Genomic DNA, 14,704 nt, shown 5'->3' on the forward strand with positions numbered 1-14,704 from the left:
TCCCTCCTTTTACCAGCTCTGCTTTTCACCTTCAGCTTTGATAGACTTTAATTACTTCATTCTCAAAAACCCCTCTGCGGGAGGTAAGCACTGCACTATTATTCCCATTGTACAGGCCCAGGGAAAGTAAGGCCCAGAGAAGTTAAATGACCTGCTCCTGGGCACAAAGGAATTGGTATTAGAGGCAGAATTAGCATTCAGGAATTCCTGGTCCCCAAGCCTGACCCTTCACCTCCCCTGTTGCTAAAAATAATTTCCTCCATATTTCCAAACCAAAGGACTGCATTACAAAAGTCAGTTCATGCTGCTGAATGGCAACAGTGTGCAACAAGTCACATATATAATGCAAGCCTTAAAAAATAAAGAAATAAATATGTCAAAACATACACTGGCCACATAATTAACAGGCCGGGCTGAATTCTCTGCTGATGTAGCTCTATCAAATTCAGTGGAGTTACGTCAGCAGAGAAGATGGCCCATTGTCCTTATCTAGTCTAAAGAAATGTATATTTTGTTGCAATACAACAGCCCATAGGTTTTTGTAATGTATTATTTTTATTACATTAACATTAGTATCTAAATATTTTCTTTTAAGGGATACTGCTAAGTGGAAAATATTATCCATTCATATATTTATCAAATTAAGACAGAATTGTTTGGTGATATGCTTGTAACATTGCACTTCATGAGAATAATTTTGTATGGATAGGTCATCAGTTAAGTGTATAACACATTGTTGAGTTATATTAAAATGACGTATGTATGTGGATTTTCGTCTGCAATGGAACCATGTGTCCTGGAATACACACAGCCATACATATGATTCGTATGTTTCTGTGTCGAAAAAGCAAACCCCTTAAGTGCATGCTTAGCTTTAAGCCTGGGGATAGTCCCATTTGAATCAATAGGACCATGTTAAGCACATGCTTAAATGATTTGCTAGATTGTGGCCTACATTTGCCACAAGTATTAGTCACAATGATTCATTTGACCAGTCTTGGTAGAAAAGCACAACCTAAATCAAGACTGATTTGTTTACGCCTGTGAAGTGCATTCAGGTCTACAAATATAAAAATATACTTGGAATGATCTGCATAATTCACTAGTGGCTTGCACCAAATTCATGCCGGGGCAGCCAAGGGCTAGGCACCATTTATGTCTTGTTTAAGAAGGGACATCAGTGGTACACAGCCCTTGCGTTGGTTGGCTCACTGCTGAGGTGTAAATTTCACCCTTTATATCATATACACTTTGCTACAAAAATGCTATTTAACTGATATTGTCATGTACGTTATGCCACAAATGCTATTTAACTGACCCATAGTTCATGCAGAGCACTACTGCCTTGCAAGATCAGAGCCTCAGAAATGTTTCAGAGTTTTCAGCAACTTGTGCTTGGCCTTGTTGTTTATAACCCCTTGTCTGCACCAGCAGCTGGCTTCTGTGCTCAGGGCACAGGAGGCCCAGAAATATTATCACAGATATATTTTAGAAACCACTAAAAATGGCTTCTCTGTAAGTCATACTGCCGCCATCCTCAGGTCAGATGTAGCGCAAGGCAGCAGCACTGGAGACCAGCACTGCAGGATCTCCTCATTCAGAATAAATAAAGAAGCTTTTATCCCCCAAAGCGGTCTGGCACAAGTGACATGTTAAACATTTATTTCAAAATTAAGCAATGGTGGTACAGCGTGAATATTTTATAATGTTGCCTCAAGAGCATCTGGGCCCTGGGGAGACATTAGACAGTCCTGAGTCCCCTGTCCACTCCTAGCTACCCCTTCCTTTGTCTCTCACAGTACATCTAACCCTCGTCTCTCTCTCGACTTTTACTGAAGCCATTACAATCGCTGGTCTCTCTCCTACTTCAGCCCTCCCGCATTCCTTTCTGTCACCCTCCCTTTGCCTTCCCCTCCAGTCTTCTTATTCTTCCCTCTGGTGTTTCAACTGTATGAAACTGTTACCAGAAATTTGAGATTTTAAAAAATTTTGTCGCTTAATAAATGCACGTTGTGGGTGTGCCTTTAAAGTTTGTTGTTTTGTCACCCCTGTTCTTGTCACTCTGATGCACCCATTCCAAAGTGATTAGGGCGTTTTGTGAAAACTCTATGGCGGATCCTTTCCGGCCACATGGCACCCTGCCTGGCCTGCTTAGAATAGTGCTGGATTGGGGGAGCTCTGAGCTAGCCTAGAGCTGTGTGGCTGGTTGCTACTCCAGCTCTCCCCAGTATCCCGATGAAGGGGGAGTGGACACGCCTGTATTCTGCCAGTTATGGTCCCATAAGTAGTAGTTGGGGCAGGCCCTAAAATGCTCTGATTTATGTGACAGGGATAGGGCCAGCACAGATGCCCCTTGAGAATCAGGGAGGAATAATTTTTCGCTTTCCTGTCCCATACAGTGCAGTTCCTGCAGCACAAGAGTAGCTGGACTTATATTTAACAACCACGCTGCACTGAGAGAGGTGGGGACTGGCTCTGTAGGTTGGGGTTAGAGCAGTGGCTTCCAAACCTAGAGGTCACAGGTTCAGATCTCAGTGGGTTCTAGATAGCAGCATCTGCCTCAGACACTCATAGCTATCAGCAGGTTTCAAACCCTTGTGTTCTAGCTCCAAAGCTCAGACTTCCATCACATGGCTTGAGCTAAATGATGTACACAGAAAGCCTTTCATGTGGCCAGCCACTAGATGGTGACAAAGATACATTTGGCCAGCATGGTGCATATGTTGAGTTTAAATGTGTGAAGTTAATCCCCATTTTGTATAAGGCCCCCAGGTGTTTGCACTGTCAATTACTTATCCCTCCATACGGAACATGTGAAAATTGCAATGGTCTGTAATGCTATTAATAAGCAGAGAGAATGAGTTTTTAATCAACAGGAGGAATTCTCTCTGTCAATGGTACTTGCAGCACAACAGAAGATGCTGTGTATACATCTCATAAGGGGATTGAGATATTTCTTCTTTGTAGTATATTTAATAAAATGTGTGCTATAGAAAAGCCACTTTAAAATATTGAAGGAGATAACTAAAGCTTATTAATGTAGCGTTCTTTCTTTCCCCCTTTTTATTAAAAATTCACAAGGCTTGTCAGCCCTGATCTCACTTAGGCGATGTGTTTGTCAGGATTATTTGTTTCGCGTTTTCATAAACATTTGATGAATTATATACAAACATTACATTAATGTATTAATAAGCCCAAGGTTTTACTTACACAAAATGCAGGAAAGGCAGAGTTAAGACTCCCACAGTAATGCAAACTCTGCCCTCCTTGGGCATTTGTGCATTGCAATGGGACCTTTCCTATGGTGTGATCACATGACCTGGGACAATGGCAACATATTGGGCCAGATCCTCTGCTACTATAAATCAGTGAAGTTTACACCAAGACTGAGCCTATTATTCTGCATTATACACTGGGGAAGCAGTTGCACCTGTTTCCATAATAAGACTTGCACCTCCCAAGATTTTTATTTGACTGCAGCTAGAGCCTGATCCTATAAAGAGCACCGGCCCTTTCATGAGATGCTGAGTGTTTTCAGATCCTGTTGGGTATCAATCCTCCGAAGAGTAAGCTCTCATCTCTCAGGCCACATCTACACTGCACACCATGGGCAGTGGCATGTAGGATATGTGTCGCTACACGCTGCAGTGGAAAGCTCTGGCAGGTGGGTGATAGTGGCCCACTACACTGCTAAAACATAGCAGTGAAGAGGGAGGCGCTGGTTGGGTATATAGAAAATGTGGTAAGGTACATACTCACAGGGTTCTGCCATGTCCTTACTCACCTGAGCAGTGCCTGCCCATCTACACTGCTATTTATACCTTTGTTGGAGGATGTGGGTGTCTGGACTCTGCATGCTGCCATAAGGAGTGGCCAGTGTAGAGGTTCCCTTAGGGACTTTGGAACCATAAGCATTAACAAATGCTATTGTTTGTTACATTTAACTCTAGGGACCAGAATTCCAATTTCTACAAGGCCTGGTCTAGACACAGCATTTGCACTGTCACATCTATTTTCATTCAGGGTGTGATTTTTTTCCACCGAAACAGTGTTTTACCAGTATGACCTCTAGTATGGATGCAGTTGTACTGGTATAATGGTGTTTTATACCACAACAGCTTTTTCCACTCTCCACACCGGAATCAGCTGTATAAGTACCTTTATACTGGTCTAAGTGCATCCACATTAGAGGGTTATAGCACTTTAAATATCCTGTTATAAGTAAAATTATACAACTTTTGAGTGTGGACAAGGCCTACGGCCCAGATCCTCAAAGGTATTCAGCTGCCTAACCCGCAATGACTTCAGCTAGCTCAAAGATGTGTAGGTGCCTAACTCCCATTGACACCTTTGAGGATCTGGACCTTCGTGCCTCCTGGCTTTTGTACAATTTAAATTACATCCGTAACACTGCACTAATGAAGAGTTTTGTGCGTGTCTGCGTACTTTTATATAAACACAATAAAAATTAAAATAACTAGGTGGGAGAGAGAGACACTCAGAATTTCAGGAAGAGATTTCATAGAAGATAAAATAGCAGTTGCAGTCCAGCGAGCTGAAGATACATGGGTTTCATTGCTTTCTTTGATGCCTGACAGTCTCCCACTGGGGTTACGGAAAGGATAATTTTAAGATGACTTCCACTGATGAGATAATAACAGTCTCTTAAGCTATAGTTTTACGTGGGGAAAATAGTTTAGTCTTTAGGTTCTTGGAACTACTTATGTGAGTAAGAGCTGTTGAACCAGGGTAAAAGTTGCAGAAACAGACACTTAATGTCCATATTTTCCAAGAAATGACAGCACCTGGTAACAGCAACTATGTCTGCTGTGTCAGGGACCCAGTGCATTGCCCCCAATGAAATACCATTCTTCTGCTGGTTTCTTTAGGAATCCAGCAGTACAATAACAAAGAACTTTAATCCCAGATCAAAATAACCCATGTCCTTCTTGCCCATCCACTGAGATTTATGTTTTCACCTTTTTCTCGCTGGCTTGGTTTATGCCCTTAATACCAGCAGACACAGCCAGGTATAAATACTGATAAAATAAACAGACCATAGACAGAGTGCTTTTCTAGATACACATCTCATACAGGGAAATGACTACATAAGGGAAAATGTTCATTAAAGGTAGTTTTTTTTGGTTACTTCAACTTCAACTTGTAGCTGGCATCTTCTAGCATTAGGTAACCTTTGTTAATAAAAGCAAGAGTTGAACTTTAATAGCAGAAAAAGAAAGTACAGCTGATCAGTTTCAGATCAACTCTTATCATTATTTTTATCTGTATTACAACAGCACCTAGATCTCCTTTCTATCTGGCAGATTCACCTAGACAAACGGTGGGACGGGGCAACAGCAGCCAAAGAAGGAAAAGTGACTTGCCAGGTTACACAGCAGGTCAGCACTAGAGGCAAGAGTTGAACGCAGGTCTCCGGCTGCTCAGTCTGTGTCCTATCTACTATACCATTCTGCCTCTCTGAAGCATAGATGCCTCTTTCTAGCAGCATGGTTGGTCTTTCTTGCTCACATGCTCAGGGTCTACGCTCACCAGATCTGGGATCAGGAAGGAATTTTCCCTAAGGCCAGGGACCTTTTTTTTTTTTTTTTGCCTTCCTCTGCAGCAAGGGGCATGGATAACCTGCTAGGATCAGCTGGGCATGTATCTCACCTAATCAATCCCCAGCCAGCGCAAGGGCCTCAGGCATTGCTGGTGCATCAGTCTCTCCTGGTATCTGCTTGTGACACACAGTTTAGTCTTCTGAGGACTGAAAAGCTTTAGTCTAACTAAAGTTATTGGACTCAATTCAGAGTATGTGGGTGAAATTGAATGGCCTGTGGTATGCAGAAGGTCAGACTGATGATCCCTTCTGGCTTTAAACACTATGAAACTATGAGCATCGGTATATGCCAGGCCTCACGCAGATACCATATAATTCTCTACCTGGCATATAACAATTCCACACTCTGACTCCCAGGAAAGCGTCTTGTGGCAAATCCTGGCCCCATCCAAGTCAATGGCAGTGACTTCTCTGAACCCACCTCTAGCTCTGCATTATCCTTTCTGAGCTGGGGTAGCCCAGTACTGCAGACAGTAACCAGATGAGGCTACACCATTGATCGACATTAAGCATCATTATATTCTCCATTTATTCTCCATCCCTTTCCTTATGCAGCTGAACATCTTGTCAGCTTTTTTGACCACAGCTGTGTATAGAGCAGAGATCTTCATTGAGTTGTCTACAGTGACATACAGGGCATTTTTTTGAGTTGAACCAATTAATTTAGAGGATTGCAAGGTGTAGAAGTTTAAATTTCGCCCTCCAATGTGCATTACTTTGCATTTGTTGACATTGAATTTCATTTGTCATTATGTTGCCCATTCCCCAGCTTGGTGAGGTCTCATGGACCTTCCTCACAGTCCTGACTTAGAATCATAGAATGGTAGGACTGGAAGGGACCTCAAGAGGTCATCTCATTGTGGAAGGAAAAGTTTTATGTACTCCACTTTTTGTATTCTACTTTTATATCAAGTTATATATTCTATTTTGTATCAAGTTTTTAAGACTCCATCTTGTATGCTAAAGATTCCATCTTGGATTTTTAGTAGTTTTCCAAGTCTTGAACAGGTGCTACATTTTGCAGATGTTCCAGGTTTTTGCGGCTGTCCGAAGATAACAGGACATTGCTCGCTAGCTCCAAAAGATAGTTGTTATAACCAGGGGCCTTGTTCATTAGCAATATGGAGGAATTTCTTAATATATCTTAGCGTAGAAAAGGTTGAGCTAATGGAAATGTACCGTGATACGTCATCTTTTTCTTTGTTCTCTTTGTCTGAATACTGTATAAAACTTAGTGATGTGAGTCTGTAAGGCAGAAGTCCTCGGGAGCCTTAGGGTGACTGACACTTCTCTGAGCTGCTCAAAATAAACTGCATCAAAAAACTACGCACTCAAGTCTTTATTTAGGAAGGCCCTGAGCTTTCCTACGACATCATCCAGTCCCCTGCACTTATGGCAGGACCAAGTATTATCTAGACCATCCCTGACAGATGTTTGTCTAAGCTGCACTTAAATATCTCCAGTGATGGAGATTCCACAGCCTCCTTAGGCTATTTTACCAGTGCTTAACTACCCTGACAGTTAGGAAGTTTTTCCTAATGTCCAATCTAAATTACCCATGCTGCAAGTTAAGCCCGTTGCTTTTTATCCAATCCTCACAGGTTAAAGAGAACAATTTTTCATCTTCCTCCTTGTAACTATCTTTTATGTAGTTGAAAACTGTTATATAGTTCCTCCTCAGTCTTCTCTTCTCCAGACTAAACAAACACAATTTTTTCAATCTTCCCTCATAGGTCGTGTTATCTAGACCTTTCATTATTTTTGTTTCTCTCCTCTGGACTTTTCCCAATTTGTCCACATCTTTCCTGAAATGTGGTGCACAGAACTGGACTGTAGGAAGGCGCTGTGGCCTACCCCGGAGGCAGAACGCGAGGGAGGGCCCCAGCAGCCTGAGTGGACCAAACCAGGCCCAGCAGACAAGTCTGCCCGGCAACTGAGGGACTGGGCCGCGATAGGACTGCCCAGCCAGCCCAACCAGCGGCAGCGGGGCGGAGCCCCTTCAGGAAGGGGCAGTATAAAGGACAGGCCCCAGAGCTCAGTCTGGGAGAGACCGCCGCCGGAGACAGATGTGCTGCCCCACCGGCGGAGGCCTAGGTTGGAGCAGAGCCTCCAACCACCCTTGGCCCCACCTGGGCCTGGAGACTGGGTAGGGCCTTCACGGAGCTGGACGAGGCAACCCAGCCAGAGAGACTGGGCCGAGGTACCCAAACTCCGGGACTGAACCGAGCCACCGAAGCCCCGGGACTGGGCAGAGCCCCTGGAGCAACCCAGGTGGAAGATACCCCCAGACGCCGGACAGGACCTAGAGAAACTTCCGGCCGCCGAGCCCCCTGAGTTGGGACAGGACCTAAATGAGCTGCCGGCCGCCAAGCCCCCTGAGTTGGGACAGGACCTGGAGGAGCTGCCAGAAACTGAGCCATTCCCCACGCCCAATGACCTAGAGGAGCTGCCCCTCAAAGAGGAGCTCCCCACATTGCTGCCCGTGGACGAGGAGGGACTGGAGGGCCTACCCCAGACGAAGTGCCCCAGTGACCTGGAGGAGTCAGGTACTGGGGGGGAAGGGGAGGAAGTGGCCCAGGGACAGCCATAGTCAGTGGCTGGGGCGTGTTGCGGCGGGAGCCCCCCAGTTGAGTGGCAACGCCTTTGCCACTACTAGGGCCCTCGGCTGGGATGCAGTGGAGACGGGTGGGCCTGTGTACCCCTCCCCCTTTCCCTAGCCACCCCGGGAGAGCCTCCTCCTCCCGACTGCTCCCGAGAGCGGACCTATGGCTTGCTTGCCCTGCCTGAGGGTTAGAGCAATTGACTGCTCACTCACCCTACCTAAGGGCCAGGCGCCATTGACTACTTGCTCACCCTGCCTAAGGATTAGAGCGACAGACTGTCTGCTTGCCCGCCCGGCCTGAGGGCTGGGGTGACAGACTGCCTGCTCGCCCTCCCGGCCTGAGGGCCAGGGTGACAGACTGCCTGCTCACCTGCCCGGTCTGAGGGCCGGGGCGACAGACTGCCTGCTCGCCCGCCTAAGGATTAGAGCACTGGATCGCTGGCTCGCCCGCCTTGCCTGAGGACCGGGGCGATAGACTGCTTGGCTGCCCGCCTGGCCGGAGGGTTGGGCTAGGCCCCCTCAGAGAGCTAACTGTTCCCCCTGTTTGGAAGGCGCTGTGGCCTCCCCCGGAGTCTGGACCTGAGGGAGGGCCCCAGTGGCCAGGCCGGAGAGGACAGCCCGGTAACATGGACACAATACTGCAGTTGAGGCCTACTCAGTGCAGAGTAGAGTGGAAGAATTACTTCTCGTGTTTTGCTTACAACATTCCTGCCAATACATCCCAGAATGCAGTTTGATTTTTTTGACCCCCAGATACTTTTCCTCAGTACTCCTATCTAGTCAGTCATTTCCCATTTTGTATGTGTGCAACTGATTGTTCCTTTCCAGGTGGAGTGCTTTGTATCTGTACTTACTAGAATCATAGACGATCATAGAAGATTAGAGTTGGAAGGGACCTCAGGAGATCATCTAGTCCAACCACCTGCTCAAAGCAGGAATTGCATCCTATTTACTTCAGACCATTTCTCCAGTTTCTCCAAATTGTTTTGAATGTTAATCCAATCCTCCAAACCACTTGCAACCCCTCCCAGTTCGGTATCAGCCACAAACTTTATAAGTGTACTCTCCGTACCATTATCTAAATCACTGATGAAGATAAGATAATGAACAGAACTGGACCCAGAACTGATCCCTGCAGGACCCCACTCAATATGCCCTTCCAGCTTGACTGTGAACCACTAATGATTGCTCTCTGGGAATGGTTTTCCAACCAGTTATGCAGTCATTTGTTTGAGCTTACACAGAGCTCAAGCTCCAAACAAAATTCATTTAACAAATATCAAGAGCCTCCATTACAATCTGGGCCAAGAAACTGTCCTCTACCACTGCCAACACGTTTATTGATGTAGGAAAGCTCTCCAGCTACTGTGGCCTGTTCGTTAAGGGTGTGACTGAGTGTGAAGGAGAGTATGCTGCCCCTTTAAGGGAAAACCATGGCTCACGATCAGAACAACCTGGGACTGACCTATTTAAATAAGAACAGGAAGCTGAGTGAAGAGAGAGGAGGGGACGAGAAGCCAACCAGCCATGGGCAGTGAGCTGTCTCCCTGGCTCCAGAAGAGCAGCTGGACCACGCGCAGAGACTTTGTTTGAAGATTCTGAGTGGAAGATCTTGTCAACCAGAGGGCCTGAGATTCCTTTTTACAATGGACGTTTGATGCCGCAACGGGGGGAAGTAAGGCATGGTGTAGCCACAGTGCTCACCCTGGCCACAAGGGGTCACACAGCCACAACACACCCAGACTCAGGTTCCCTGTTCTCCTCACAAACCCTTTCAGTTTCTCTCAGCAGTTCATCAGCAGGCCCAGAGGGGCATTTGTGGTAGGGTTGCCAGTGTCTGGTTTTCATAGAATCATACAATCATAGAAGATTAGGGTTGGAAGGGATCTCAGGAGGTCATCTAGTCCAACCCATTGCTCAAAGCAGGACCAGCCCCAGCTAAATCATCCCAGCCAGGGCTTTGTCAAGCCACAGCTTAAAAACCTCTAAAGATGGAGATTCCACCACCTCTCTAGGTAACCCATTACAGTACTTCACCACGTTCCTAGAGAAATTTTTTTTCCTAATATCCAACCTAGACCTCCCCCACTGCAATTTGAGACCATTGCTCCTTGTTCTGTCATCTGCCACCACTGAGAACAGCCTAGCTCCATCCTCCGTGGAGCCCCCTTCAGGTAGTTAAAGGCTGCTATCAAATCCCCCCTCATTCTTCTCTTTTGCAGACTAAACAAGCCTAGTTCCCTCAGCCTCTTCTCATAAGTCTTGTGCTCCAGCCCCCTAATCATTTTTGTTGTCCTCCACTGGACTCTTTCCAATTTGTCCACATCCTTTTTGTAGTGGGGGGGCCCAAAACTGGACACAATACTCCAAATGCAGCCTCACCAATGCTGAATAGAGGGGAATAATCACTTCCCTCAATCTGCTGGCAATGCTCCTCCTAATGCAGAGCAATATGCTATTAGCCTTCTTGACAACCAGGGCACACTGCTGACTCATACCCAGCTTCTTATCCACTGTAACCCCCAGGTCCTTTTCTGCAGAACTGCTGCTTAGCTCATTGGTCCCCAGTCTGTAGCTGTGCATGGTATTCTTCCATCCTAAGTGCAGGACTCTGCACACAGGCAGGGGGGAGGCGCCGGGTCATCTACCCATGACAATTATCGGCATAGTTTGGGGGGGAGGGTATTGCCCCCCACTGTCCCTTCCCCCCAGTTTCTGCAAGCACTGAGCAGGGCTTGTTCTGCTCAGCCTGTGTGGGGGAGACGGGCTCTGTCCTTCCCATACTGCACCAGCCCGCTCCGCCCCTCTCCAGGCTGAGGCTGACAGCTGTGAGATGCTGACCTCTGGGTCCTAGTGCCTGTCCTTGTCCTTTTCTATGTGTGCTGTGTCCTGTTTCTGTACAACAGTGAAGGGGCCTGAGCAGGGCAAGGGGGTGGAGTGTGGTGGGGGGGAAGAGGCAGTGGGGAAAGAAGAGGGATGGGATAGGGCAGGGGGAAGAGAAAGGGATAGGGGATGGGGGAGTGGTATAGGGGTAGGGGACGGTAGAGAGAGCAAAGGGGATGTGGCGGGGAGAGGAAGGGGATGGGGAGATGGAGCAGTGGGAAGAGAAGGGAATAGGGTAAGGTTGCCACCTGTCTGGTTTTTACCCGGACAGTCCAGGTTTTAGCGTCTGTGTCTGGGTGCCATTTAGGTTGCCAGATGTCTGGTTTTCGGGACCTGGCTACCCTAAATGGCACCTGAACCAAAAGTCTGGTTACCACAGGCCAGGGGGAGATGCCAGGTCATTAACCCGCACCAGCCCCTGCTCATTCGGGGCCGCCTCATACCTGCAGGCAGGCTTCTTGAGACGGTCCAGCTAGTGATGGAGGGGAAGGGGAGAGGAGTGAGCACTGAGGGAGGAGTCTCAAGGGAAAAAGTGGGGAAGGGGCGGGCCTTGGGAGAAGAGGTAGAGTGGAGGCGTGGCCTCAAGGGGTCAGATTACCAGCATTTAGAAAGGTGGCAACCCTGAATTATGCTGGGGGACTGATCTACACAAGGTTCTTGTTAAAACATATCCTGCTGCTCTTCCAGATCTGGACTGAAAGCAAAAAAAGTCTTTGGGTTGGTGTGTGATCCTGGACCAACCCCTCAGCACACCCCCCTCAACACCAACCTCAGGAACTTCACACCTCCAGCCTCTGCTCTGTACTGATTCCACACCTCCCCGGCCTCTGATGCTGGACCTTAGTCATGTCTCGCAGAGTTGTAAGTCCTGTCCCATCATCACCAGCAAATGTGCGCGTCAGATAATAGGGTGATGAAGGAAACCTACAAACCTAGATAAGACAGAGCGTGGAGGGATAGCATGGAACAGATTGCTGTCATTAACTGGCTTAAGCCCCAATGCAGCAAAGTATGCACTTAGATCTATGCTTTGCTGAACTGGGACCTCCATTTCTTAGTTTAGGGCACCAGTCTCCCTCGCATGATGTGTTCTCTCATAAAGGAGCAGACCCACCAGATGGTTTTTTTCTCCTCTGATATGTCATGTCATATTACAACAATAGTATAATAGTCAAAATATTATTTTACCCTATATCATTTGGTATTTTATCATTTTAGTTTAGTTTAATTTTGTATTGTTATTTTATTTTATGAATTAGAGTAGCTGCTCTTTTTAATATCCTGTTTTAGCCTGGAATCATTTGTCTAGTGTATTACAGTTTTTACTCTAGTTAGTCTTGAGTTCTTATCTTAGTTTCTTGTTCCTAATGTCAAACTGTTTCGTTACAGTTACAAACAGGCGATGCTCTGAACAAGAAACTAAGATAAGCACTCAGGATTAATTTGGGAAGCTGTTTTTACTCAATTTTATTTTATATAATATAATATAATATAATATATAATATAATATTAATTAATTACAATATAAATGATGTGACATATTATTTATTACCTGACATATCAGTAGTACCACATAATACTGACATTTTGTGAAATAATATAAAAAACCCCATAAAAAATAAATAAACGTTTACATGTAAACTTTGTTTCGAAACAAAATTTTGAATGTTTCTAAATGAAAATTGTTCATGATTAATTTTTTTCAGAATTTCTGTTTCACAAGAAATTTGGAAATTGTTTTTTTTTGTTCTGATTTGGGAACAAAACCAAATTTCAGAATGTTGGTATTTCCCAGGAAATGTTTCAACCAGCTCTCGTGGTGACACCTTTGCCTTTAGTAACCCAGAGATTCCTTCTTCACCAATCAGAATCCCTCTGTCTTTATCTCTCCCAGTATCCCAGGTTTGGGGTGTACCTCTTGTCTCTCACCTCCCCCTGCCCTGTTGTCCCTCTGACACAAGTATCTTTCCCTATGGCGAAAGCCAGTTCTCGGCTTGATGCAGGCTGTAGGGTTTTTTTGCACTCCCGAAGTAGATATGTTGTAGCCCCTGAATACAAATCAAGGCGGTTGCCTTAATTCTCTCATTACATTTAAATCTAATGGGCTTTTTAAATATTCAGAATCAAAGGCACTTCACCACCAGTAAGTTGGGTTTTTTTTATACATCTTTAAAAAATCCCTGCATATCATTCCACTCTTGGCTTCTCCATTCTCTCACTCCCTCATTTTTTTTTATAAACTGGGCTAACTCACCAGGGAAGGGCTGCACGCATCTAAACAGATGCCACTCACTCACACAGGTTCTGGGAGGCCTTCACATCATTAGATGACGGTGAACTTTGAACTCCTGATTGGGAGTCTCTGATTGCTGGGGAGGAGGAGGAGGCAGTGAGCAGGAAAGGGAGTTCAGGGGGGGTTGATGGGGTCTCTCTAGTGTATTTCTGGCCTACCCTGGCACAGGAACGCTCAGGACTTCAAATCGGCTCCAGTCACTTTGAAGCTTCTCTCTCTCTTAATCTCGCTCTCTCTCTTTCTCTGTCTTTTTTTCCCCCTTGCATCTATGAATCATTCATGTCTTTTTTCCCCCTCAGAAGTTCCTTGAAAAAAAAAAAAGAAAAAGAAGAAGAAAAAAGAGGAAGGGGAAAAAAAGACACACACGCGCACAAAGCCCAGCCTGTGTTTATGTTCTTATTGCTCTGTGTTGCTTATTATCACCAATGTTGAACAAATTACTTACACGATGTTTGCACTGCACTGGCAGCCCTCAGAGCTACGTACTTGATGGGGCAAACTATTTTGTTTTAAATGTTAATGTACAGTGGGGGAGCGTGTTAAATGTGCGGGCACGGTGAATATTATTTACTTGGTGCATTGAAAAGCATTGGTCCCAGCTAGGGAGCTGCAGAATGCTAACGCGCGAGCACACACATATTCGTAAATGCACGAGCAGCAGGCTTATACACATACCAATTGAGGATTAAGGTTGGGTAGGAGAGAGGGATGTATATTTAATGAAGATTTCTGATTTCTTTGGAGGGGGTAGGGGTGTGTTTTGTATTTTTTCTTCATTACCCCAGTGGATTAAGTGCCCCCACTCCAATAAAATATTGCTCCATTCAGGAAATAAACGAGGGCTGGATGGCTTTGTGGTGAAGGCACAGGACTTGGACTTAGCAGATCTGCGCTGGGTCTCCAGTTCTGCCTTTGTGACCTTGAACAAGTCACCGGATTTTGAAAAGCTCAGTGCCCACAGCTGGGGACCAGAGGTGCCAACTCTATGGGTGCTGAGGGGCCAAGGCACCCACGGAAAAAAATAGTGGGTGCTCAGCACCCACTGGGTGACCATCTGCCTGGGTCGGGGTGACACCTGTTGGCAGGCAGCTGGCAACTCTTTCACATGGGCAGCTACAGATGCTGTTGGCTTGCCCCACCCACCCATCAGCTGTTGATTGTGCCCATTAGCTGTTAATTGGTTTAATGTGTTTTACGGGTGCCTCCTTGCTCCCGCAGAGGCTGAGTCACTGAATCACAGCACGACCCCCTGGGGCTGCTGCTCCAGCTAGGGACACTGAGGGGGGGCCAACTCCCAAGTCCTGCT

At 46.1% G+C, this 14,704-nt stretch overlaps 1 long non-coding RNA gene across 1 annotated transcript in view; it reads left to right on the plus strand.

Annotated features, from left to right (window-relative positions):
- The window catches only part of LOC137154044 (uncharacterized), a 75,866-nt gene extending 61,674 nt beyond the window's left edge, over positions 1–14,192 (plus strand). Inside the window, exon 3 of the long non-coding RNA XR_010920039.1 lies at positions 13,698–14,192. This is a non-coding gene — a long non-coding RNA (uncharacterized lncRNA). The remainder of the gene's footprint in view (positions 1–13,697) is intronic.
- The last annotated feature ends 512 nt before the right edge of the window (positions 14,193–14,704 follow it).

Source organism: Emydura macquarii, unplaced genomic scaffold (assembly GCF_026122565.2).
Source record: "Emydura macquarii macquarii isolate MOO-44397 ecotype Brisbane River unplaced genomic scaffold, CSIRO-AGI_Emac_v2 contig_1253, whole genome shotgun sequence".
In the NCBI taxonomy this organism is placed as follows: domain Eukaryota; kingdom Metazoa; phylum Chordata; order Testudines; family Chelidae; genus Emydura; species Emydura macquarii.